General features: G+C 35.0%; 1 protein-coding gene across 1 annotated transcript in view; it reads right to left on the reverse strand.

Annotated features, from left to right (window-relative positions):
* The window catches only part of RFX7 (regulatory factor X7), a 158,066-nt gene that overhangs the window by 114,272 nt on the left and 18,461 nt on the right, over nt 1-25,333 (reverse strand). The window lies entirely within an intron of this gene.

The raw sequence follows: 25,333 nt of genomic DNA on the forward strand, positions 1-25,333 counted from the left end.
CTACATAAAACTAAATCTAGTCAAACCCTTTCATTTACAAATTAAGAACAAAAAATGACTTGTCCAAGGTCACACATTGGTTTTTATTTGGCTCCATTATACAGTTAAAAATGCAACGATTATGTCTGATAATAATGCCTCTATTTTACACTGGGATTTTAATCAGGAACATTTTGTGCCCCAGTCTCACCATTCTGGAACTTCCTTCTCCATAGAACATTATGTATTGTCAGTAAAAAAGATAAATTAAAGGTCAATGACCTCTAGTGCTGAAACTTCAGAGGTAGGTGCAGGTTCCAAATATGGGCAAATTTACCTGGTCTACAGAACAGGAAACAATCCCTATAAAAATAATGAAACGAAACATGAGACAGCTGCATGCACTGACTCATCCATAAAGATAACTGTTCTTTCTGGGAGATGAGAAGTTAAGTCTTTAGTTTCTTTTCAAACATTTAAAAAGCTTTTTAAACTTTTTGCTACTCAGCTTGTATACTTACAAGCATTTAAAAAGAATATAAAACACTGGCAAGATAACATCACTGGATTGTGTAGTGGGGAAAACAACTCTTCTTCCCCTGCAGCATAGTTTCAGAAGGTATATATCCATGTAGCTTAGTAGCTAAGGTTACATTAAGAAAAAGTTGTGTCAGATATAAGGCAGATCTTTAAATTGAGAAAAACAAGGGGATACATGTAACTGACTTCACTTTTTTGAATGTACCTTAGGTGTCACCAATAGGTGACAAGCTATGTATGTCCAAGTCTTTTTTTTTTTTTTTAACTGAAAAGCATTAGACCAACCCATGGTATTAGGTGTTTAACTGAGGCTATAAAAAAGAAACCAAAATGGAAATGGTTTAAAGAGCTGAAGTTAAAATGAGAATTCCATTGAGATGGCATATCCAAGCAATGATGCTTAATGGGCAGATTAAGGACTATGCCAGTGTCTCACATAAATTAATGAGAACATTTCTTAAAACTGTAGTTAAAATGGCCTACAGGTATACTTATATGACTTATTACTCTTTTCTAGAGTTAAGAGTTTATTACGGCAATAAAGAGCTCAGTATTCCAAATTTGATCCAAAAAAAAATCACCAAGTTCAAGATCCTACAGTCCTCCACTTAAACCCAAGAATCACAGAATTTTTCTTATAACCAAAGACAAAAAAATACAAAAAACAATTTGATAGTTAATATTAAAATTATCTTCCACAAGCAGTAAGAGAACCAAAGGAAGGAAAATCTGGCCTAAAAGCATTTCAATCTATAAAGGGGTACGCTATCTCAGGAGATAAAAAAATTATGCATTAATCTCCTCAATGCTCAAATGATGCTTTAGAGAAGAAGATATCTAAACTGATATATTTTTAAAGATAAAAGCATTATTAGTGGAAATAGGTAAAATAATTTATTAAGGATATAGTTAAAAAGTCTAGATTTTTCAATTTTCTCCCTGTGCCTTAAAGCATAATTCTATGTAGAAATGTCTGGTAGTAATCTCTTTTTGGGCTGCTTTAAAGTGACATACAGATAAGGAATCATTTGTTTTTCAGTCAATAGTTTAAAAAACACGCCCACACAGAAAAACTGCAAAATACCAGAATTTTTCCGTAGATGAGAAAGCTTTCTAACAACCTAGATAATCAGGCTGAGTCTCTAAGACCTATCAGTTCATGGGAAAAGTGCCTACAGTCTCACTATCCAACAGAAATATAATACGAACCACAGAAATCTTAAATTACCTAGTACATTAAGAAGTAAAAAATATATTACATTTAGTAAAGTATTTTAATATGTCAAAATATTAACACTTCAATATGCAATGAATATAAACATTATGCAGATATTTTAGATCTTTTTCATACTAAGTCTTTGAAATCCAATGTGTATTTTATACTTAAAACACATCTCAATTTGATTTGGCCACATTTCAAATATTCAAAAGCTACATAGAGCTGGACAGTGTATGTCTATGGCACAGCATGTCTCCTAGGCTATACTTAAAAGTTTGGGCTGGGAGCTATAGCTCACACCTATAATCCCAACACTTTGGGAGGCCAAGGCAGTAGGACTGCTTGAAGTCAGGAGTTTGAGACCAACTTGGACAACACAGCGAAACCCTGCCTCTACAAAACATAAAATAAAATACATAAGCCAGGTGTGGTGATGTGTGCTTATACACCCATCTATGTGGGATGCTGAGGCAGGAGAATTGCTACAGCCAGAAGTCTGAGGCTACAGTGAGCTATGATCGTGCCACTGCACTCCAGCCTGGATGACAGAGCAAGACCTTGTCTCTAAAAAAGAAAAAGAAAGTATAATGACTGCCTCAGAGGTGAGCATACAGAGACAAAAGAGGTCATTTGTTATTCTTACAGGACTTACATCTAAAATATATATAAAACTGACAATCTTTTGGGTAGACCGCCATCAACCGTGATACAAGCAGATTAATTCCTTTCTAGATTTTACTTGGTCAGCAAAGTGATCAGTATCTCAATATCTGGTCCCCACCACCAAAAAAAGTGACTAAGCTAATATCTTATTGTTCTTCACTTAAAAACAAGAATCACAGGCACAGATAATAAGGCATTTATATATTATAGTTGGTAAGGAATTATAATATAACATAAGCAGGAGTCAGTTGTCAAGTATAAAGGTTGTATGAAAATGTCAGAGGCCAACCATATGACAACCTGGAACCAATAAAAAACTGCAAAGTTAGTACAGATTAGTGACATATTGCCAGTATCCCAGAAGTTCACTTTGTAAAGACTGTTCCTCCTAATATACGCAGGTAACCCAGCGAAATAGTGGTTAATGATCAAGTAAATTTAGGAATTGCTGGGTTAAATAAAATGAGCCAGGATTTTAATATTGTTTAAAATACGATTTTAAATTAAGGATTAAGTTCCCCTATTCTTACAATTCAAGACTGATCATGAAACTGTCAGAGGCGTGTGAACTATTTACTCCATCTTAAATAGGAGCTGAGTAAAATGAGGCTGAAACCTACTGGGCTGCATTCCCAGACATTCTAAGTCACAGGATGAGATAGGAGGTCAGTACAAGATACAGGTCATAAAGACCTTGCTGATAAAACAGGTTGCAGTAAAGAAGCAAGCCAAAACCCACCAAAACGAAAATGGCCACGAGAGTGACCTGTGGTCATCCTCACTGCCACACTCCGACCCACGCCGTAACAGTTAACAAATGCCATGGCAACATCAGGAAGTTACCCTATATGGTCTAAAAAATGGGAGACATGAATAATCCACCCCTTATTTATCATATTATCAAGAAAGAACCATAAAAATGTGCAACCAGCAGCCCTCAGAGCTTCTCTGTCTATGGAGCAGCCACTCCTTTATTCCTTTACTTTCTTAATAAACTAGCTTTCACTTTACACTATGGACTTGCCCTGAATTATTTATTGCATTAGATCCAATCCAAGAACACTCTCTTGGGATCTGGATTGAGACCTCTTTCCTATAACAAAACTTTTTTTTTTTTTGAGATAGTCTCGCTCTGTCGCCGCAGGCTGGAGTGCAATGGCTCGATCTCGGCTCACTGCAACCTCTGCCCTCCAGGTTCCAGTGGTTCTCCTGTCTCAGCCTCTGAGTAGTGGGGATTACAAGTGCATACCACCATTCCTAGCTAATTTTATATTTTTAGTACAGATAGGGTTTCACCATGTTGGCCAGGCTGGTCTCGAACTTCTGGACTCAAGTGATCCGCCTGCCTTGGCTTCCAAAGTGTTGGGATTAGGGCATGAGCCACTGAGCCCAGCCTTAACATGCTAACATGCATTGTATCCATTTGAGAGTGGGTTGGAGAGCTATCCCATACACCATTTCCCAAACTAATGAAAAAACACTTTATTTTCATGGATCATCTTGAGAAACTATTAGTCCATGTGCAGAATGCTGATTTAAAAACACAGGTAAGGCTACTCCTACAACCCTAGGGAGAATCAATGCTAGAGTATTGGTAAGCAATATGAGAGCATTGTAGCCTAAAGCTTTGAGGGTCTAGATCCTAACAATATTCTAATGTAAACTCTAATAAGTAAATGATCAGGAATACCTTTTTGATTTGGTCAAAACCAAAAGGCAATGACCTATGGAGCCATACTATCCACCCATACACACATTCAAGTAATAATGGCAATGGAATATAATATGAATTTAATTAAAATCTTACTCCAAATAATCTTATTTTAGTCTTGTGCTTTTAAGATCAAAAAAGGAACTTTATGAAATCAAATAAGAGTGAGGGTCAGAAACTCACCTTACTCTAGAGCTGCTACAGTTCAAACCAGGCATGCTTAAGAATTTTGTGAAACTCAAAGCACAAAGTTTAAAGAAGTAATTGAACAACGAGAATAAGTAGTGTACACAGAAACATCTAAAACAATCATATTGTTTAGAGCCAAAAGTCACCGGAATACCTAAAAAGGCATCTATTAAGACAATAAAGGCCAAAGAAGAGTATTTTCCCCTAAGAAGGAAGACTTTTCTATGGCTTGCAGAGAGTGTTTCAAAAACCTGAGAGAGAGCACACACTCCAAAAAATATTGTCTAATTTCTCCAAATCCCTAGTCTGAATTAAATGTTCTTTCTACAACATCAAAGAGAGAACATAACATGAAGTAGTGAGTAACACTTTAGTCTTCAGAGCATACAGCTGTAACTGTCAGTAGCAGGAAACTCAAGTTTTGCCAATTCTAGTGGGTATGAAGAAGGTTGTCTAGATTTGCCTTTCCCTGAAAACAAAAGTTTTAATGAGTTTCTGCAGGTTTTTGAACACAATTCCTTTCTATGAAATGCCTGATTATGCTTTTTGCCCAAATTTCGAGAGGCTTCTTAGAAATCTGTAAAATGTCTTTATCTCAAATACAAATCTTCATTTAGTTACATTGCAGCTATCTACTCTCACTTCTCCTCTCAGAGTGATTTTACCTTTTCACTCTCATTATGTTGACACAAGTTTGACTAACAAAAGTTTAAAATTGAATGTAAATGCCCAGATGTTTTCACTAGAGATTTCAACTAAACATTTAAGAACTATACCTATGTTACAATCCTGCATGTGCTGCACATGTACCCCAGAACTTAAAGTATAATAAAAAAAATTAAAAATTAAAAAAAAAAATTAAGAACACCAATTCTACACATTGCTTTACAGAAAACAGAAGATGAGAGAAAACTTCCCAATTTATTTTATGAAGTTGGTCATTACGCTGCTATTAGCGGAGGGACAGAAACATACATCAATGGAGCATGACTAAGAACCTGGAAATAAACTCATTCAAATATGCCTGAGTTTTGAAAAAAGTAAAAGTGATTAAATGGAGGAAAGCAATCAGACTCTCACAGGTTAAAAAAAAAAGAATACTACCTCACATCCATTAGGATAGCTACTATGAAAAAGAAAAAACATACAAAACCCCAGAAAATAACAAGTGTTAATGAAGATGTGAAGAAAGTGGAATCCTTGTGTACTGCTGGTGGGGATGTAAAATGGTGAGCTGTTATGGAAAACAGTATGTGGTTCATCAAAAATATTAATATTACCATATATTACCATAGAATCCAGCAGTTCCACTTCTGAGTACATGTCAAAAAGAATAAATGCACAGAGTAGATCAGATGTTTGTACACTAATGTTCAGAGCAGCATTATTCACAATCACCAAAAACTGGAAGCAACCCATGTGTCTACTGATGGATAAATGGACAAAAAATATTATACACACATACAAAAGAATATTATTCAGACATAAAAAAGAAAAACATTGTGATGCACGCTACAATGTACCTTGAAGTACAATGTACAATGAACCTTGAAGACATTATGCTAAGTAAAAGAAGCCAGTCACAGAAAAATATTCAATAACAAATGCTGGCAAGGATGGGGAGAAAAGAGAATCCACATACACTGTTAGTGGGACCCAGTGGTTGGTGCACAATCACGATGAAGAATAGTTTGGAGGCTCCTCAAAAATCTAAAAATAGAGATACCATATGATCCAGCAATCACACAGCTAGGTATTAGACCAAAGAGAGGAAATCAGTTTGTCAAACAGATATCTGCACTCCCATGTTTACTGCAGCTCTATTCACAATAGCCAAGATATGGAATCAACCTAAGTGTCCATCAACAGATGAATGGAGAAAGGAAATGTGGTACATGTACACAACTGAGCACTATTCAGCCATAAAAAAGAATGAGATCCTGTCATTGCAATAACATAGATGGAAATGGAGGTCATTATTTTAAGTGAAATAAGAAGCACACATGTTCTCACTTATTTGTGGAAGGTAAAAATTAAAACAACTGAATTCATGAGGGGGAGAGAGAGAAGGACAGCTATCAGAGGCTTGAAGGTCGGTGGGGGGTGGGAGGTGGGTTGTGAGAAGCGGGGATAGCTAATAGTTCCAAAAAATAAAAATTAAAATTAAAAAAACCCAGGAAGAATGAATAAGATCCAGCATTTGCTAGCACAACAGGGTGATTACAGTCAAAAATAATTTAATTGTACATTTTAAAATAACTAAAATATAACTGGCCTACTTATAACACAAAAGATAAATGCATGAGGTGATGGATACCCCATTTACTCTGATGTGATTATTACACTTTGCATGCCTGTATCAAAATATCTCATGTTACCCACGTGTACTATTAAAATTACTATGTAAAATTAAAAATTAAAAAAGACCTCAAACTAGACAAATACGGTAAGATTTCACTTTCATGAGGTACCTAGAGTTGTGAAATTCAGTGACAGAAAGTAGAACTGTGGATGTCAGGAATAAGAAGGAAAAGGAAATGAGGTGGTAGTGTTAATGGGTACAGAGTTTCAGTTTTGCAAGATGAAAAGAGTACTGTGGATGGCTAGTGTTGATGGCTGCACATCAGTGTGAATATACTTAATGCCACTCAACTGTACTCTTAAAAACGGCTAAAATGGTAAATTTAATCTTATGTGCATTTTACTACAATTAAAACAAATTTTTTAAAAATCAACATCAAGCTAAGCCTCATACCTTACAGAAAAATTAACTCAAAATGGATAATAGATTTAAAAATGTAAAACAAACATACAAAACATTTGGGAAAAAAAGCGACAAAATCTTTCAGATCTAGGGCAAAGCAAAGTTCTTAGACTCAGCACCAAACATATTATCCATAAAAGGACCTGTGCTCTGCAAAAGACTGTTAAGTAGATTAATTTTTTAAAAAGAGCTAGGACTTCTGGTTTCTAGTCCAGCATGTAAGAAGCTATAAGTCAACACTAGTCCTAGAAGAAAAAAGCTGAAAAAAAATTGAAAAATCAACAACTCTTCTTAGGATCTGTCAGAGTGTTAAAGGTCAGGGGTCTAATTACAGCCCCTCCCACCCCACCAAACACTGGAGAGACCAATAGGAAAGTATAGAGAATTGTAGCTTGCCAGAGCGGAAACTCCCAAGCACAAACCTCCCTAAGATTCAGTACCAAAGCAGGGAAACAAATGATAACTGATGAATTACACGAGGTTCAGAGTGAACAAATCTGAGATAAACTCCAGGGGAATCCAGTAATCAAGCATCTGCAAACTTTTACCTCCAAGAGGTTGACCAGGTTTTCAAAGTGAATATTTAAGAAAAACCTCCTCTGAATATTGGAGATAAATTTCATGCCTCAGGCAACGGAAGGAGAAAAGGAACCATTGTGAAAAACACCAAAGCGTTCTATTCCTAATAAGGCCACCCTCAGGATAAACTAGATCAACTACAGCCTATCCTGCTGGAGCTTTATCAGAGCATAACAGACCGGGGCAAAAGGCAAAACAAACTCCAGACAAGTTTAGCCAACCTGTTTCAAGTAAAGGGGCACTGTAGAGACTGAGAGGTACCTGTGAAGTTTACGGGGCAGAGGTACAGGCTTTCTGAAAGACTGAGACCTCCAGATAAGATTACAGAATGCTTCCCCATCCCCTTATACCTCAGTATAATATGACTAAAGGCCTATTTACAGCAGATCCTTTCATTCAGTAGCACATATCTGGTTATCAAGAAAAAGTTATAAGACAGTCAAAGGCAAAATCCAGTTTCAAGAGCACAGCAAACAGCAAAATATAGTCCAGTGTGGCAGGGATGTTGGAATTATCAGACTAGGAATTTTAAAATGATTATGATTAAGATGCTAAGGGTTCTAATGGATAAAGTACACAGACTGCAAGAACAGATGGGTAACATAAAGAGACAAAAATTATATGAACCAAAAAGAAATGTTAGAGATTAGAAACACTACCAGAAATGAGATATAATTTTGATGTACTTAATGTAGGCTGGACACAGCTTAGGTTAGAATCTAAGCTTGTGGTTAACTCTATAGAAAACACCAAATTTGAAAAGCAAGAAGAAGAATAACAGAAAAAACAAAAGAAAACAAAACCTAGAGCATAGTATCCAAGAACAGTAGGACAACTCAAAAGGCATAACATATGTGTAATGGAAATTCCAGAAGGATAGGAAAAAGAGGAATACATGAAATTTCTGAAACAATGACAAAAGAATTTCCCCAAACTAATGTCAGACATGAAACCACAGATCCAAGAAGCTCAGAGAACATCCACCAATCTAAACGTCAAAAACCAAACCAAACAAACAAACAAACAAAAAAACTATACTTAGGCATATAATTCCCAAAACTACAGAAAACCAAAGATAAAGAAAAATTATTGAAAGAAGCTAGAGGAAAAACATACCATACCTATACAGGAACAAACATAAGAATTATATCTGATTCTCACAAACAATGCAAGAAGAGTGGAGTGAAACACTCAAAGTGTTAAGAGAAAAAAAAAACAAAACCCAACAACCCAACCTAAAATACTAATACTTGCAAAATTTTCTTTCAAGAGTGAAGAAGAAATACTTTCTCATAAAAACAAAAATCGAGGGAATTTGTTGCCAGTGACTTGCCTTGCAAGAAAGTGTAAAAAGAACTCTTTAGAGAGAAGAAAAATAATAAAGGTCAGAACACAAATCTATGTAAATAAGGAAAATGCATCAGAGAAGGAAAAAGTGCAGGTAAGATCAGGTTTTAATTGATCCAACAGATGATTTGTTCAAAAGAATCACAGAAACAAAGTACTGAATTATGTATGCTTTTATAGAGACACATATGCTTCTATATAAACAAAATGAGTGACAGTAGTAATATAAGAAACCAGAGGCAGGAATTAGGATAATTTTGTAATTATAAGGTTTTCACAATACCTGTGAGCAGTAAAATGTTATTTGAAAGTGGACTTAGATTAGTTGTAAAGGTATACTGAAAACTCTAGGGCAAACACTAAAAAATGCAAAAGAAAGAAAGGTAATTAGTATGCCAACAAAAGAAAGAAAACATAATCAAATAAAATGCTCAATCAAAACAACAAAAGGCAAAAAAAAAGAGAGACAGAGAGGAAAACAAAAATAAGAATAAAGAACAAAGACAAATAGAAAATAACAAATAGGATAAATATTATCCAACTATTACATCAATAATTACTTTGAATGTCAATGGTCTAAATGTACCAATTCAAAGACAGAGACTGTCAGAGTGGGTGAGAAACAAGACCCAATTATACATTATCTACAAAAACTCACTATTAAATATAAGGATACATATAGATTAAAAGTATATGGATGAAAAAAGCTATGCCATGCTAACACTAGTCAAAAGAAAGTAGAAGTTAATATATCAATTTCAGACAAGGCAGGCTTCAAAGCAAGAGAGGCATTACATAGTGATAAACAGGTAAATGCTCCAAGAAGACATAACAATCCTGAACGTATATGAGCCTCACAATTTAACTTCAAAGATGTAAGGCAAAACCAGAAAGAACTGCACAAAGAAAGAGAATAGACTATTATACTTGAAGACTTCAACATCCCTCTATCTGAAATTAACAGGTCCAATAGGCATGAAATCAGGAAGGGCATAGTTGAACTCAGCAACGTAACCAACGGGATATAAGGGACTTTTATGAAGCACTTCATCTAAAACACACACGTTCTTCTCAAGCTCACAAGGAACATTCTCCAAGACAGATAATATCCTGGGCCATAAAACACATCTTAACAATTTATTTATTTATTTATTTTTGAGACAGAGTCTCACTCTGTAACCCAGGCTGGAGTACAGTGGAGCAATCTCAGTTCACTGCAACCTCAGCCTCCCAGGTTCAAGTGATTCTCCTGCCTCAGCCTCCTCAGTAGCTGGGATTATAGGTGTGTACCACCTCATCCAGCTATTTTTAGTAGAGACAGGCTTTCACCGTGTTGGTCAGGCTGGTTTCGAACTCCTGACCTCATGATCCTCCTGACTCGGCCTCCCAAAGTGCTGGGATTACAGATGTGAGCCACCATGCTCAGGCCAACAAATTTTTTAAAAATAGAAATTACACAGTATCTGCTCTCAGACCACAGAGGAATTAAACTATAAATCAAAAACAAGGATAGCTGGAAAATTCCAAAATATATGGAAATTAAACAATGCACTTCTAAATATTGCATAGGTCAAAGAAGAAATTTCAAGGGAAATTTTAAAATACTTTAATGAAAATGAAAATGCAAGATGTCAAAATTTGTGAAAAACAACAAAAACAGTACTTAGAAATTTATAGCATTGAATGCATCACTATAGATCCCCTGGCATTAAAGGAATAAAGGAGTTACATGAACAACTCTACGTCAACAAACGTAATAACATACATTCAATGAATCAGTTCCTGGGTGACATAATATGCAAAATTAGGAAACAGAAAATATGAATAGGCCTATAGGCATCAAGATATTGAATCAATAATTAATACTCTTTCCAAACCAAAAGCAAAAGGTCAAGATGGGTTCACTGGTATGTTCTACTAAACATTTAAAAAAGAAGTAAAGTATATAAATCCTCTACAATCCTTTTCAGAAGAGTCACAGAAACATAGCCAGTTGATCTTTAACAAAGGAGCAAAGGGGATAAAACAAAGAGTCTTTTCAAAAAACAGTGCAAGAACTGAATATCCACAAGCAAAATCAAAACAAACAAACACTAGAGACAGACCTTACACTCCTCACAAAAATTAACTCAAATGGATCACAGAACTACATGTAAAATGCAAAACTTTATCCTAGAATACAATGTAGAAGAAAAACTAGATGACCTTGCATTTTGTGATGACTTTTTAGATATAACACCAAATGCACTATCCATAATAAAAAGCACTGATGAGCTGAACTTCATTACAACAAAAAAAAGCTTCTCTTCTGCAAAAGACACTCCCAAGAGAATAAAATAAGCTACAGAAGGAGAAAAAATATTTACAAAAGACACGTCAGATAAAAGACTTATCCAAAATACAGAGACTCTTATAACTCAAACCCATTAAAAATGGGACAAAGACCTGAACAGATGGATTTCACCAAAGACATACAAATGGCAAACAGGCATATGAAAAGATGCTCCATATCATGTGTCAGCAGGGAAATGCAAACTAAAACACCAATGAGATATTATGCATACCTATTAAAATAGCCAAAACCAAAACACTGACACCATCGAATCCTGACAAGGATGTACATCAACCAGACATTTTGGCAGTTGCTTACAAAACTAAATATTCCTACTCTATAACCAAGCAATTGCACTCCATGAAATTTACTCAAAGAAAATGAAAAAATATGTTCATACAAAATGGTATTTTCGTATGTTTTAAGCATTATTTGTAACAGTCAAAATTTGAAAGCAACATGTCACTGGTAGGTGAATGGATAAAAAGTGGATATCCACTAATGGAATATTATTCAGTGCAGAAAAGAAATTAGCTATACAAGCCATGAAAGACATGGAAGAAACTGAAATGCATATTACACTAAGTGTAAGAATCAAATCTTAAAAGGGTCCATATTGTGTGATTACAGCTATTGACATGCAGGGGGGAAAAGCAAAACTATGGAGACAGTACAAAGATCAGTGGTTGCCTAGTGTTAGAGGGAGAAAAGAATGTATAGGCAGAGCACAGAGAATTTTTAGGGCAGTGAACTTAAACTTTATAATACTTTAATGGTGGAGACATATCACTGACTAAACCCATAGAATGTACAACACCAGGAGTGAAGCTTAATGTAAATTACAGACTTTGGGTAATACTGTATCAATGGAGGTAAACCAGTTTTAACAATTGTACCACTGTAACCTAGGATGTTGATAATTGGGAGACTATACATGTGTGAGAGCAGAGAATGTATAGGAAATTCTGCATCTTCTGGTTCTTTTTGGTGTGATTCTGAATCTGCTCTAAGAAATAAAGTTCACTCTTTAAAAAAAGTTAAAAAGACAAGCTTCAGTGTAAAAAAACATTTCATATGTATATCTGACAAAGGACTAACATTTAGAATATGTTAAAAATGCTCTCAAAACTCAACAGCAAAAAAGCAACCAGTCAAATTAGAATATATGCAAAATACTTGAAAAAATATATCATCAAAGAGTATATACAAACAGTATAGATGTTAGTATAAATGGTAAACAACACATGAGAAGATATTTAACATCATTAGCCATCAGGGAAATACTAATACAATCACAACAAGATATCACTATATACCTATAAGAACAGCTATTAGAGAGTGCCAACACGAAATATTGGCAAAGGATTTTGAAAAACTGGATCACTCAGACATTGTCTGTGGGAATGTAAGATGGTACAGTTACACTGGAAAAGTTTTGCTTTTCTTTAAGAAATTAAACATGCAACTACCATATGACCAAGAAATTGCACTCTTGGGTATTTGTCCCAGAGAAATGCAGATTATGTTCACATAAAAACCTGTACGTAACTGTTGATCACAGCTTCACTCGTAAGGGCCAAAAACTGGAATCAATCCAGATATCCTACAATAGGAGAATGGTTAAACTGTGATATATCCATATTATGAAGTATTATTCAGTAATGAAGAAGAATAAATTACTGATAACTAGAGCAATCTGAATAAATGCCCAGTGAATTACGCTGAGTGAAAAAGACCCATCCCAAAAGATTACTTATGATTCCATCTACATAGCATTCTTGAGGTGACAAAGTTTTAGAAATGGGGTAACAGATTAGTGATTGCCAACAGTTGCGGGTGAAAGGTAAGAAGTCGGTAGGCATATAGAAGGATACTATGAGAAATATTTTCAGTGACAAAAACGTTCTGTCTTGACTGTACGAATGTTTTGTTCATTTTTCATCTAAAATTGAAAGCTTACCTCATTAATTTTCAACTTCCCCCCCAGTACAAGTCAGTTAAAGCACAAATTTTTCTATAAATATCAATTAGCTACAACTACAAGTTCTGATGTGGAATCTTTTCATTATCACAGAATTTTCTGTATTTTCTAATTTTTGTCACGATTTCTTCTTTTTTAACAAATATAGATAGTCTCACTACATTGCCCAGTCTGGTCTCAAATACCTGGGCTCAAGAGATCCTCCTGTCAGCCTCTAGATTAGCAAGAATTATAGGGACACACCACCAAGCCTGGCTCCAGTGATTTTCTTCTTTGGAGATCTAGTTTTAATTGCCAAGTATTTTCGGGTATTTTCCAACTTATTATCATAAAAACAGATAAAATAAAAATTAGAAAGAATATTTCAACCAAAAACTATATGCCTAGATTGACTGTTATTTGTCAAATTTATTTTCTTTCTATATTCACACAATGTACTGTAATTCATTCTGCTGTATTTTAATAGTTGTACACATTACAACGCCTGACATCTCCGAAGAATAAGACAAATGTATCTACTTAATAAGCAAAATTTCCATTATGCCATCTAAGAACATTAACAATAATTCCACAATACACCATGCAGTCCACATTCACATTTTCCCTAATTATCTCAAGAATGTCTAACAGACCTTTCACCCCTAGAACCACATAAAATCTAGTTTCAACACTGTAAGTGGCTGTTACATCTTTTAAAAAAAAAAAAAAAAAAAAAAAAAACTATGATATTCCCTTTCTGAAGAGCCCAGGACAGTTGTCTTGAGAATGTCACATACTCTGAATTTGTGTGACTGCTTTCTCTTGATGTCATAAAGAAACGCACATACTATTCTAAAACATATACCTTATGTATTCTTCATAATACATAGACATCTTTTCCACTCAATGTTCTAACTTATAAGTCAGTGTCCATACAACTTGAGTGCTAGTTATGAAGTGTGACTACACATTAGTTGAAGTGCATGATATATACAATTTAATTAATTATAGCTTTAATTGAACAGTTTTAATGATATGCATAGCTGTTATTCAGGAGCAACATATTGAGGCATAAATGCTATAAATAACACATAAAATGACAGTGATCCATATTCTTTTACTCAATCAAATCAATCTGTCGTGTTTTAACTTTTTTATTAGTTCTCCACCTGGGAGACTGGTGAAAACCCAGTGAGCATGGTGTATGGATATACAGTCAACTCTCTGTATCTATAAGTTCTGCATCCATGGATTCAACCAACCACAAATTGAAAATACTCAGGAAAAAAAAAAAAAAGATGGTTGTGACTGTGCTGAACATACACAAGCATTTTTTGGATCATCATACCCTAAAAACATATATAAAAATCATTTACATAGCATTTACATTGTATTAGGTATTACAAGTAATCTAAAAGTGATTTTTTTTTTTTTTGAGACAGAGTCTTGCTCTGTCACCCAGGCTGGAGTTCAGTGGCGTGATCTCAGCCCACCGCAACCTCCACCTCCTGAGTTCAAGTGATTCTCCTGCCTCAGCCTTCTGAGCAGCTGGGACTACAGGCGCCTGCCACCACACCCAGCTAATTTTTTGTATTTTTAGTAGAGACAGGGTTTTACCACATTGGCCAGGCTGGTCTTGAACTCCTGACCTCAAGTGATCTGTCCACTTTGGCCTCCCAAAGTGCTGGGATTACAGGTGTGAGCCACTGCACCAGCCTAGAAATGATTTAAAGTATACAGGAGAATGCATGCAGTTACATGCAAATACTATGTCATTTTATATAACGAATTTGAGCATCCCTGGTTTTGTTATCTATGGGGATCCTGGAACCAACTCCCCACAGATACAGAGGAACTGCTTGCCGTATGGCATCTAGGCCTTTTGAGGTGAAGAGACATGGGACTACTTAATTCAATAAGGAAAAGTGGAAAACCAACTTTAATAGCATGTGTAGTAGCAACAAAGGCAGCAATAATCACCTCCATCCAAACTAAGCAAACCAGAAAATAGTAAAACAAATAGAACGAAACTCTCTCAAATAAAAATGGTATCATGTATTGAGTACTCAATACACTGTGCTTTACAAACATTGCTTGCAAAATGAGGTACAAATATAATCTAGAAATGAAACCAGGACTCAAACCTATATCTGTCTTATTACAAACCTAAAATTCCCACTACACACCAATATTGGATAACAGAAAGATTAAACTGCACAATTGGAGAATATATATTACAACAGTGAATAAACAAATGGAAATGAGTGAAGGAATCAAATTACATAAAAAATTAGTGAGCAGTATGACAATGGGAGAAAAAAATTGGCAACATACAAACATGAATACCTTCTGAGGTTTATTATAAAAAGTTAAAATGTAATGTAATAATCTTAGTTGTTAAGTAACAAAATTAACTTTTACTTGTCCCTTTATTTAAATCTGTTCTTGCTTCATATAAATTGACATTCCATCATTAGGTATAAATAAATATATATGATTTTATGTCTGATGTCTGGTAGGTACTTTTACTATCATGAAATATCCACTTTATCACTGGTAATAAATTTTATCCTGGAGACTATTTTGTCTGGTATTTATAGAGCCACTCCAGCTTTCTAATGGTTACTGTTTGCTTAGTACATCTTTTTTCCATCCTTTTATATTTATTCTAAATCATTTTTAACTTTTAGATTCAGGAGTACATGTGCAGGCCTGTTATACAGGTAAATTGCTATGTCACAGGGATTTTGTATACAGATTACTATTACCCAGGTAATAAGCATAGTACCTGATAGGCAGCTTTTTTAACCCTTACCCTCCACCCTCAAGTAGGACCTGGTGTCTATTGTTTTCTTCTGGGTGTCCAAGTGTCCGTTGTTCTCTTCTGTGTATCCATGTATTCTCAATGTTTAGCTTCCACTTATAAATGAGAACATGCAGTATTTAATTTTCTCTTCCTGCATTAGTTTGCATAGGATAATGGCCTCCAGCTACATCCAGGTCGCTGCAAAGAATACCATACTTTTTTATGGCTGTGTAGTATTCCACAGCGTATGTTTACAGCATTTTCTTTATCCAGTCTACCATGGATAGGCATTTAGGTTGATTCAATGTCTTTGCTATTGTAGATAGTGCTGCAATGAAAGTATGCATGTACATGAATCTTTGGGGTAGAAAGATTGATATTTGTTTGGGTATATAACCAACAATGGGATTGCTAGGTCATATGGTAGCTGTTTTCAGGAGTTTGAGAAATCTCCGAAATGCTTTCCACGGTGACTGGACTAATTTATATTCCCACCAGCAGTATATAAGCATTCCCTTTTCTTGACAGCCTCACCAGTATCTTTTTGTTGTTGTTGTTCCCTCACCAGGAACCATAATCTTCTATTTTTTTGACTTTTTAGTAACAGCCATTCTGACTGGATGGTTTTGATTTGCATTTCTCTAACGATTAATGATGTTCAACATTCTTTCATATGCTTCTTGGCCATGCAAATGTCTTCTTTTCACAAGCATCTGTTCATAACCAACTTTTTTTTTTTTTTTTTTTNAGTGGTGTGATCTCGGCTCACTGCAACCTCTGCCTCACAGGTTCAAGCAATTCTCCTGCCTCAAGCCTTCTGAGTAGCTAGGATTACAGAAGCCTGCCACCATGCCCAGCTAATCTTTTGTATTTTTAGTAGAGAGGGGATTTCATCATGTTGGCTAGGCTGGTCTCAAACTCCTGACGTCAGGTGATCCACCTGCTCAGCCTCTCAAAGTGTTGGGATTACAGGCGTGAAACACGAAACTTAGCCAAATGGGGTTGCTTTTTGCTTACGTTCCCTATAGATCCTGGGTATCAGACCTTTGTCAGATGCATAGTTTGCAGGTATTTTCTCGCATTCTATAAGCTGTTTACTGTTGATAGTTTCTTCTGCTGTGCAGAAGCTCTTCAGTTTAATTAAATCCCATTTGTCTGTTTTTGTTGCAAGTGCTTTTGGCCTCTGTCATAATCTTTCCTTTCCTGTGTCCTATGACCAGAATGGTATTTCCTAGGTCATCTTCCAGGGTTTTTATAGTTTTAGGTTTTACACTTAAGTTTTTATTGCATCTTGAGTTGATTTTTGTATATAAGGAAATGGGTCCAGTTTAAATTTTCTACATATTGCTAGCCAGTTATCCCAGCAACATTTACTGAATAAGGAGTCCTTTTCCCATTGCTTATTTTTGTAGACTTTGTCAAAGATCAGATGGTTTTAGGTGTATGGCTTTATTTCTGTGCTATCTATTCTATTCCACTGGTCTATGTGTTTGTTTCTGTCCCAGTACCATGCTGTTCGGTTACTGTAGCCTTGTATTATATAATAGTTTGAAGTCAGGTTAATGTGGTACCTCCAGCTTTGTTCTTTTTGCTTAGGACTGCCTTGGCTATTCAAGCTCTTTTTTGGTAAAATTTTAATAGTTTTTTCTAATTCTGTGAAGAATGTCATTGGTAGTTTGATACAAATAGCACCGATTCTGTAAATTGCCTTGGGCAGTATGGCCATTTAAAAAACATTAATTCTTCTTATACATTAGCATGGAATGTGTTTTCCCATTTGTTTGTGTCATTTATGATTTCCTTCAGCAGTGTTTTGTAATTCTTGTTGTACAAATGTTTCACCTCCCTGGTAAGCTGTATTCTTAGGTTATATTTATTCTAAATCTTTATATGTAAATATAATACACACATTAAAGTGCATCATTTAGATGGTATATATTTGGATCCTGCTTTTTTTTTTTTTTTGATTGAGAGAGAGAGAGAGAGAGAAACAGGAGAAGAAGAAAGAAACAGCTAACTCTCACACTGAGTCAGAGAATCCAGAAAGATGGAATGCAGGAGAGGAAAGCAGCTTCGACAGAGTGGAAAGGAATAGACAGAGATGGAGTTTAGGAGAAGAAGACAGGCTTCCCTGAAGGGAGTGTCGTGGAAGGGGATCCAAACATGTAGTCCCTCCTGCTCTTTTATCTAGTTGGAAAATCTCTGCCTCATAACCATAACGCTTAACCCATTTAAATTTAAAGTAATTATTAATATGATTAAGTTTACTGTCTTGTTTTTAAATCTATCATTCTGTTCTTTGTTCCACTATTCCTCCTTTCCTGTCTTTTTTATTCATTTGGTATTTTTTAGTGTTCCATTTTATCACCTCTATTGGCTTTTGCCTGTATCATTTTGTTTGGGAATTGCTCAAGGGATTACAATATATATCCTTAATCTATCACAGTCTACCTTCACTGAATATTTTAAGTTCATCATCTTACGACAGTGGAATTCAATCTATCTTACTACTGTTCTCTGTGCTGTTTCATGATCTTTTACTTCTACATGATATAAACAATGTTAACATTTTGCTTTAAACCAACAATTGTCTTTCACAGAAAATAAACACTTAAGTCATTTGTATTATCCTACAGAGAGATCAATTCTTGTTCTCTTCACCCCTTCATTTAGATCTGAGGTTCTGACTGGTATCAGTTTTCTTGAGCCTGAAGGACTTATTTTAGCATTATTTACAGTGAAAGTCTGATGGTGATAAATTCTTTTAGCTTTTGGTCATCTGAAAATGTCTATTTTGTTTACATTTCAGAAAGATATTTTTGTTCAATTTAAATTTTCAGATTGACAATTTTTTCTTTCAGCATTTTAAAGGGGACATTCCATTGTTTTCCAGCCTTCATTATTTCAGATGAGAAGTCAGTCTTCATTACTGTTATTGTTTCCCTATGTATATCATGTGTCTTCCCCATTCCCACGCCCTCTAGCTGTCTTTAAGATGTTCTCTTTATCTTCATTTTTAAGTAATTGTACTAGTTGTGCTACTATGATTTCTTTTGTGTTTATTGTGCTTGGTATTTGTTGACCTCCATTGGTCTGTGGGTTTTCAAATTTATAAATCTTTAAATAATCATATCTTCAAATTTATAAACCTTTAAATAATCATATCTTCAAATTCTTTTTCTGCTCCTGTATCTCTTCTTCTGAGACTCCACTTACATTATATTCTACCACTTAATATTGGCCCATGAGTCATAGAGGCTTGTTCATTTCTTTCTCCTCTCCTTTGTCTGTGGTTAACTTCAGTGAAGTTTTCTTTTGTAGTTTCCAATCTGCCACTTAGCATATTCAATGAATTTTTTATTTCAGATATTAATTTTTTTTATTTTAGTTTTCCATCTGATTTTTACAGCTCTACTTTGGCTGAGATTCCCTATCTGTGTATCAATAGTGTCCAACTTTTCCTTTAAATCTTTGAGCATATTTAACGGAGACCATATAAAATAGCTGGCTGCTAATTTCATGCCTCTGTCATCTCTGGGTCTTTTTCTATTTTCTTTTTCCCTACAGTTCCCTGCTTCTTCATTTGTTTAGTAATTTTTTATATAGCTGGTTATTGTGGGTCCTATGTTGTGGAACATCTGAAATTCTTTTAAAGTGTGTTTTGTTTTGGCATCAAGTGATTTACTGGCAGTTTAACCTGATATTTTTGAAGGTTAGCTTTACACTTTGCTAGAAATGAACTAGAAAAGCTCTTACTCTATGGGTAAAGTAGCCATAGTCTTTATGGTTTGGATTTCCTGAAGTCTTAATGAATGCCCAAGGTGCTCAGCAAGATCTCTCCAATCTGGCTGTTTGAAATTCTGTCTCTCAGCACTGTGTAATCTCCAGAACCTCCTCTTGACTACAGACCCCAAAAGGTGTTCTCAGAAGAGACTGGCCATGCACATGTGAAGTTCAGCATTTAGCTGAAGAATCAGGGTGATCCCCGTAAAGGTTTCTGATACTTCCCTAAGCAATTCTCTTCCTTCTTGTAGAAGCCTTACAAATCCAGCTGCTTGAGCAGACATGCCCTCCAATCACTGTTTCCTCTATCCTACTAAACCTATAGTCTGTATTTCAGCTTTATTTCCCTCAGCTACAGTTTAAATAGCCAGTGTGAGCTTTCCTATTGGGTTTCCCTTCTCCTAAGGATCATAGCCCTATGGTTGACTATCTAACATCAAATAAAACCCAGTTGCTTCATGGCTTTTATCTACTTTTATAGGTGATCATAGAGGGAGGGTAAGTTTAACACTCATTACCCCATTAAGGCCAGACCTGGAAGTTAAAATGTAACAAAATTAATTTTTATATACTTTTAAAGTTTAATACATACTCATCAAGAAAACTGAGAAAAATGAACAATTTTCAAGAAATTAAAAAACCAAGCCCTACAAAGACCATCTGTTTACTTGGGGCATATTTTCTTCTGCTTACATTATTTATACATGTATGTATATAAAATCTTTTTAAAAATTAGAATAAAATTAGTTTTATATTTTCTTTTCCCCTTTAACATTGTAAGGTAGGCATTTTCTCAAGACATTATACATAAATAACAAAGTATTTTTATAGCTATACAGTAAAATCTTGGCAGTAATTTAAAAATAATAAACATTCTTTTTTTGTTGAACATTTAGGCTCCACTATTATAAATAAATGCTTTGTCTTCAAATACGCATCTGGATCACTACATAATTCAGGTCTTTATTCGAATGTTACCCTGCTGGTGATCTCCTGATCAATCGACCTATTTAAAACTTTAACCCTCTTCCTTACATGCACACTCCGTATTCTGTTTTTCTTCAGAAAATTTACTATCATATCACAGAGTATATATATTTTTTATTTGTTTGCTATGTCCCCCCTACTACAATATAAACTTAATAAAATTTAGTATTTTTGGCTATTTTGTTTACTGCTACAGCCCTAGAGTTCTAACAGTAACTGCCTGATAATCAGTCCTTAATTAACATTTATTGAATGAATGATTAAATAAATATTAAGAAAAAATATACATGGTTTACAAAACAACTATGTAAAGAACAAAATAAAAGAAATATGTAGATGGTGAAAACATTCTTTTATGCTTTAAATTTTTTTCTGTAATGAGTATGCTTTTGCTGTGTGTGTGTGTGTGTGTGTGTGTGTATGTGTGTCTATGAGTTTGAGAAAAAAATCACTCTGTCACCAAGGCTGGAATGCAGTAGCATGATTACAGTTCACTGGAGCCTCAACCTCCCAGTTTCAGGTGATCCTCCCACCTCAGCCTCCTGAGTAGCTGGGACTACAGGCACATACTACCACACCTGGCTAATGGTTACTTTATTTGATTTGTGGTAGAGATGAGATTTCATCATGCTGCCCAGGTGGGCCATGAACTCATGGAGTCAACCAATCTGCCCATCTCGGCCTCCCCAAAGTGCTGGGATTACAGGTGTGAGCCACCACACCTAGTCTGCTTTTAATATGTAAAAAACAAATGTCCTTTTTAAAAGTAAAATATAATGCATTAAGATTACACATTAAACAAGAAGAAACATGTTATGGGTAAAAATGGATTAAAACACCTTTCTGACTAGCGATTTCAACTGTGAAAAGTTATTTAAATCAACTTAAGACCATAAATATTTGTTACACCTCACTGTGGGAAATAAAAAAATGAGTAACATATAGTTGTTGCCCATCAAGGGCTCAATATCTACTGGAAGAGAAAGACATACATGGTTTAAAAATGTGGTACATGCAAACTATGACAAACGTTATAACGGAAGTACAAGGTTAAATGTGGTTTAAAAAGCAATCAAAAGTATAAAGTAAACTGAGGTGTCATTTATCATGGTCTTGAAAGCTGTTTTTCAATACACAGAGGGAAAAGAGAAGCATTACTGCTAAAGGGTACAACAAAAGCTAAGGAAAGAGACGGAAGACTACAAGGCAGACAGCAAGTACTCCCTCCATAACTATCAGACAGCAGTCTCAAGCCAAAGATATTCTTCAAAGCTAGGCAAATAACATAAATGTGTGATGCAGCTGGACATAATGTAAATAAGATGTGCTGAGGCATGTAGTAAAATGGAGCAAGTTGAAGGCATTCATATTAAAATTTTTATAAAATTTTGTAAAATGAACTGTGCCAGTCCTGGTGAGGGAACTGTGTGTAAGAGAAAGAAGGATAGAGAAGATAAGCTGAAAACTCAAGGTGGAAAGAAATTATGACGTATCTGAATTCTATAAGCAAGCAATTTTAAAATAAATATTTTTAATGTAAATGGTTCATCTCAGAAAGGCTAAAAAACACATTAAAAGAAAATAAATATTTTGAAAACTATCTCACTACTTACAACATTATCAAAAAGCAGCATTTTTTGGTGTATTTTTCTTCCACTCTCTTTTGCTAAGATTAGGAGAGAGAGAGAGAGAGAGAGAGAAAGAGAGAGAGAGTGAGAGTGAGTGTGTGTGTGTGTGTGTGTGTGTGTGTATACGTCAAGTTATCTGTGTCCAATTGCATAACTATACATTTTTTTTTTACCCCACTAACATTTTAACAGAAGAATTTACTAATGTAATTAAGTAATATCATTAAACATTTTGATGACTACATAACCATTCACATTTTCCTTTGTCCTGTCTTTTAATATGGATTCAGTATGAGTGAAAAAAACACATACTTTTTTTTTGGTGGGGGGAGGTTATTTTAAGAGGTAACATCTATTTTTATTTGTTTGTTCTGAGATGTCTTCTTCTACTTAATAGAGAAAATCTTTCATTCCATCAGAAGTTTATTCCTATTTGTTCTTTTTGAAAATCATCCCACTGTTTTTTTTCATTTAACTATGTATTCACCTGGAATTCTGTTGACAACTGTTATGGGTTGAGGTTAATTTATTCTCTCCCTCTGCCAAACAGGTATCCAACTGCACTAATACTATTTCTTAAATAATCCTCCTGCTGATTTGTTGATGCTTCCTTTATCATTGATTTATATTAGTAATATAACAAAAATACTACTTGATTATGATTCTAAAAAGAACAAGAATGGCAATAACAAGATTTCACAACTACTGAATGTAACATTTTTGCATTTGGAACTCAAGGGATGAACACTTGTAGTCCAAAACAGACAAAATATGCAGGTCTAAAATATAATTGTTTCATTTTTTAATCTGCCACAATTATTCCAGAGCCCATTTATCTCTTTTAAGTCAAGAAAAAATTTAACACATGTAACCTCAGCTATATAAACAAGTAACCTACACTGGCCAACTGACATCCCAAAACAATTTCCTATAAAACTGGATTTCTCTGGCTGGGTTTTGGTTACAGTCCCTCACGGGTCACTGTCTTCATCAAGGAAAGCAGCTGTCTGAGCAAGCTCTCCACTGTTCATATTGCACTGCCAATGCTGGAATATGCACTCCAACTTACTTAAAAACTGATTTTAAACAACTATAGAAATTTTATTCTATTATTTAGAGCAAGACATAAATCGTGCTTCTATCCAAAAAGGCTCAAAATGTAGATAATTCACAACATTTTACATCTCACTTTAGAAGTTTGGAATCCCAAACTGTTTTTCTAGCTTAATTCCTCACTGCATTCAACAGGTGCCTGCAACAGGTTGAAATTTGGTATCTTTCTATCTAGAGACTAGAAGCAAGCAAATAGTCTAGCATAACCCTTTCCTTCTATAAACCTGCTTGCTGACTCACACATTTTCTATAGGACATTATTAAATAATTTTGTAATAATCTTTTTATATCAAAGGCTTATCACTTATTTTCTTAACCTAATTAAACTTTGAAACAACCTGATAAAGAAATAAAAATCTGCTAACTTCTCAGATTCTAAATGTAAGAAAAACAGACATAATATTTTTATAAATTACATTAAAAACTTATGATGTGAGAAGAAGTGGGAGAATGAGAAAAAAGATAAAAAGAGGAGGGGGAAAAGGGTAAGAACAAGAGAGGAAAGACAAGAAAACAAAAAGGGGATGGAGAAAAATTCAAGGAATATCAAAAGACAGGGAGACAAAGTAGAAGGTTCTGAATTTTCCACTACAAACACTCTGTACTATATAAGTGTTGAGGAAATACTTCCTTTCACCATATTGGATATTGTCTTGTGTCTTTAGACTAGATAAAAATGGGATCCATAATTATTAAATATAAGCTTTAAAGTAGATGTAATAATATACCAATGCAGATATTTTGGGACCACATAAAGAGCATACCTAATGCAGTGACTATCAGGAAAGGTGGGGAATTAGTGATTAATCAAAAGATTAAGAAGAAATACAAGTGTAGGTTTCAAAAAGAATACACTAGTTACCCAGAGGGAAGTCACCTACAGAAGGACTAAAAGCAAGAAATACCTTTGGGAAGAGTGACAAACAGATGCAATATACTCTAGGGGAAATCAGTTCAGGGAGACTGTTAAGTAAGAAACTCTGATTATTTTCAGGAAGCCCAATCTATGCACTTAATTTCAGAAGTAGAGCTGGAGGAAAAAAGAACTAAATTAACTCATTCATTCATACATGTATCCACTCTGCACTGGGTAAACAACTATAAGGGAAACAAAATACATCCTTATGGTACTGATAATCTAACAACAAATCTAAATAACTGTACAAATTATATAAATAATTATTTTATTACAATTGTCATGTATGGTAACAAGAATCAGATCTGAGGGTGAAGCCCAGGTGTGGTGGCTCATGCCTGTAATCCTCACTTTGGGAGGTCAAGGCAGGGGGACTGTTCGGGCTGATGGGTTTGAGACCACCATGGACAGTAGTGAGACCTTGTTTCTACAAAAAGATTTTAAAATTAGCTGGGCATGGTGGCATGCACCTGTAGTCCCAGCTGCTTGAGAGTGTGAATGGGAGGATCATTTCTCATTCAGCCAAGGAGTTCAAGGCTTCAGTGAGCCTTGATTGCACCACTGAGCTTCAGCCTCGGCACCATAGTGAGACCCTGTCTCAAACAACAACAACAACACAACAAAAATGGAACAGAGTGGAAGAGTGATCAAAGACTTAAAGGACTTGGAAAGGGCTCTTTTGGTAGTTAAGCTAAGCTCGGAAGGATAAACTGAAATTTACTAAGGAGGTAGGGCTGGCAGAAAGTCACTCAGGCAAAAAGAAAACAGATGAAGGAAAGAACAAGGCCAATTATAGAATGTTCTGTTAAAACCACTA

This window comes from Cebus imitator, unplaced genomic scaffold (genome assembly GCF_001604975.1).
Source record: "Cebus imitator isolate Cc_AM_T3 unplaced genomic scaffold, Cebus_imitator-1.0 Scaffold154, whole genome shotgun sequence".
Taxonomy (NCBI): Eukaryota; Metazoa; Chordata; class Mammalia; order Primates; family Cebidae; genus Cebus; species Cebus imitator.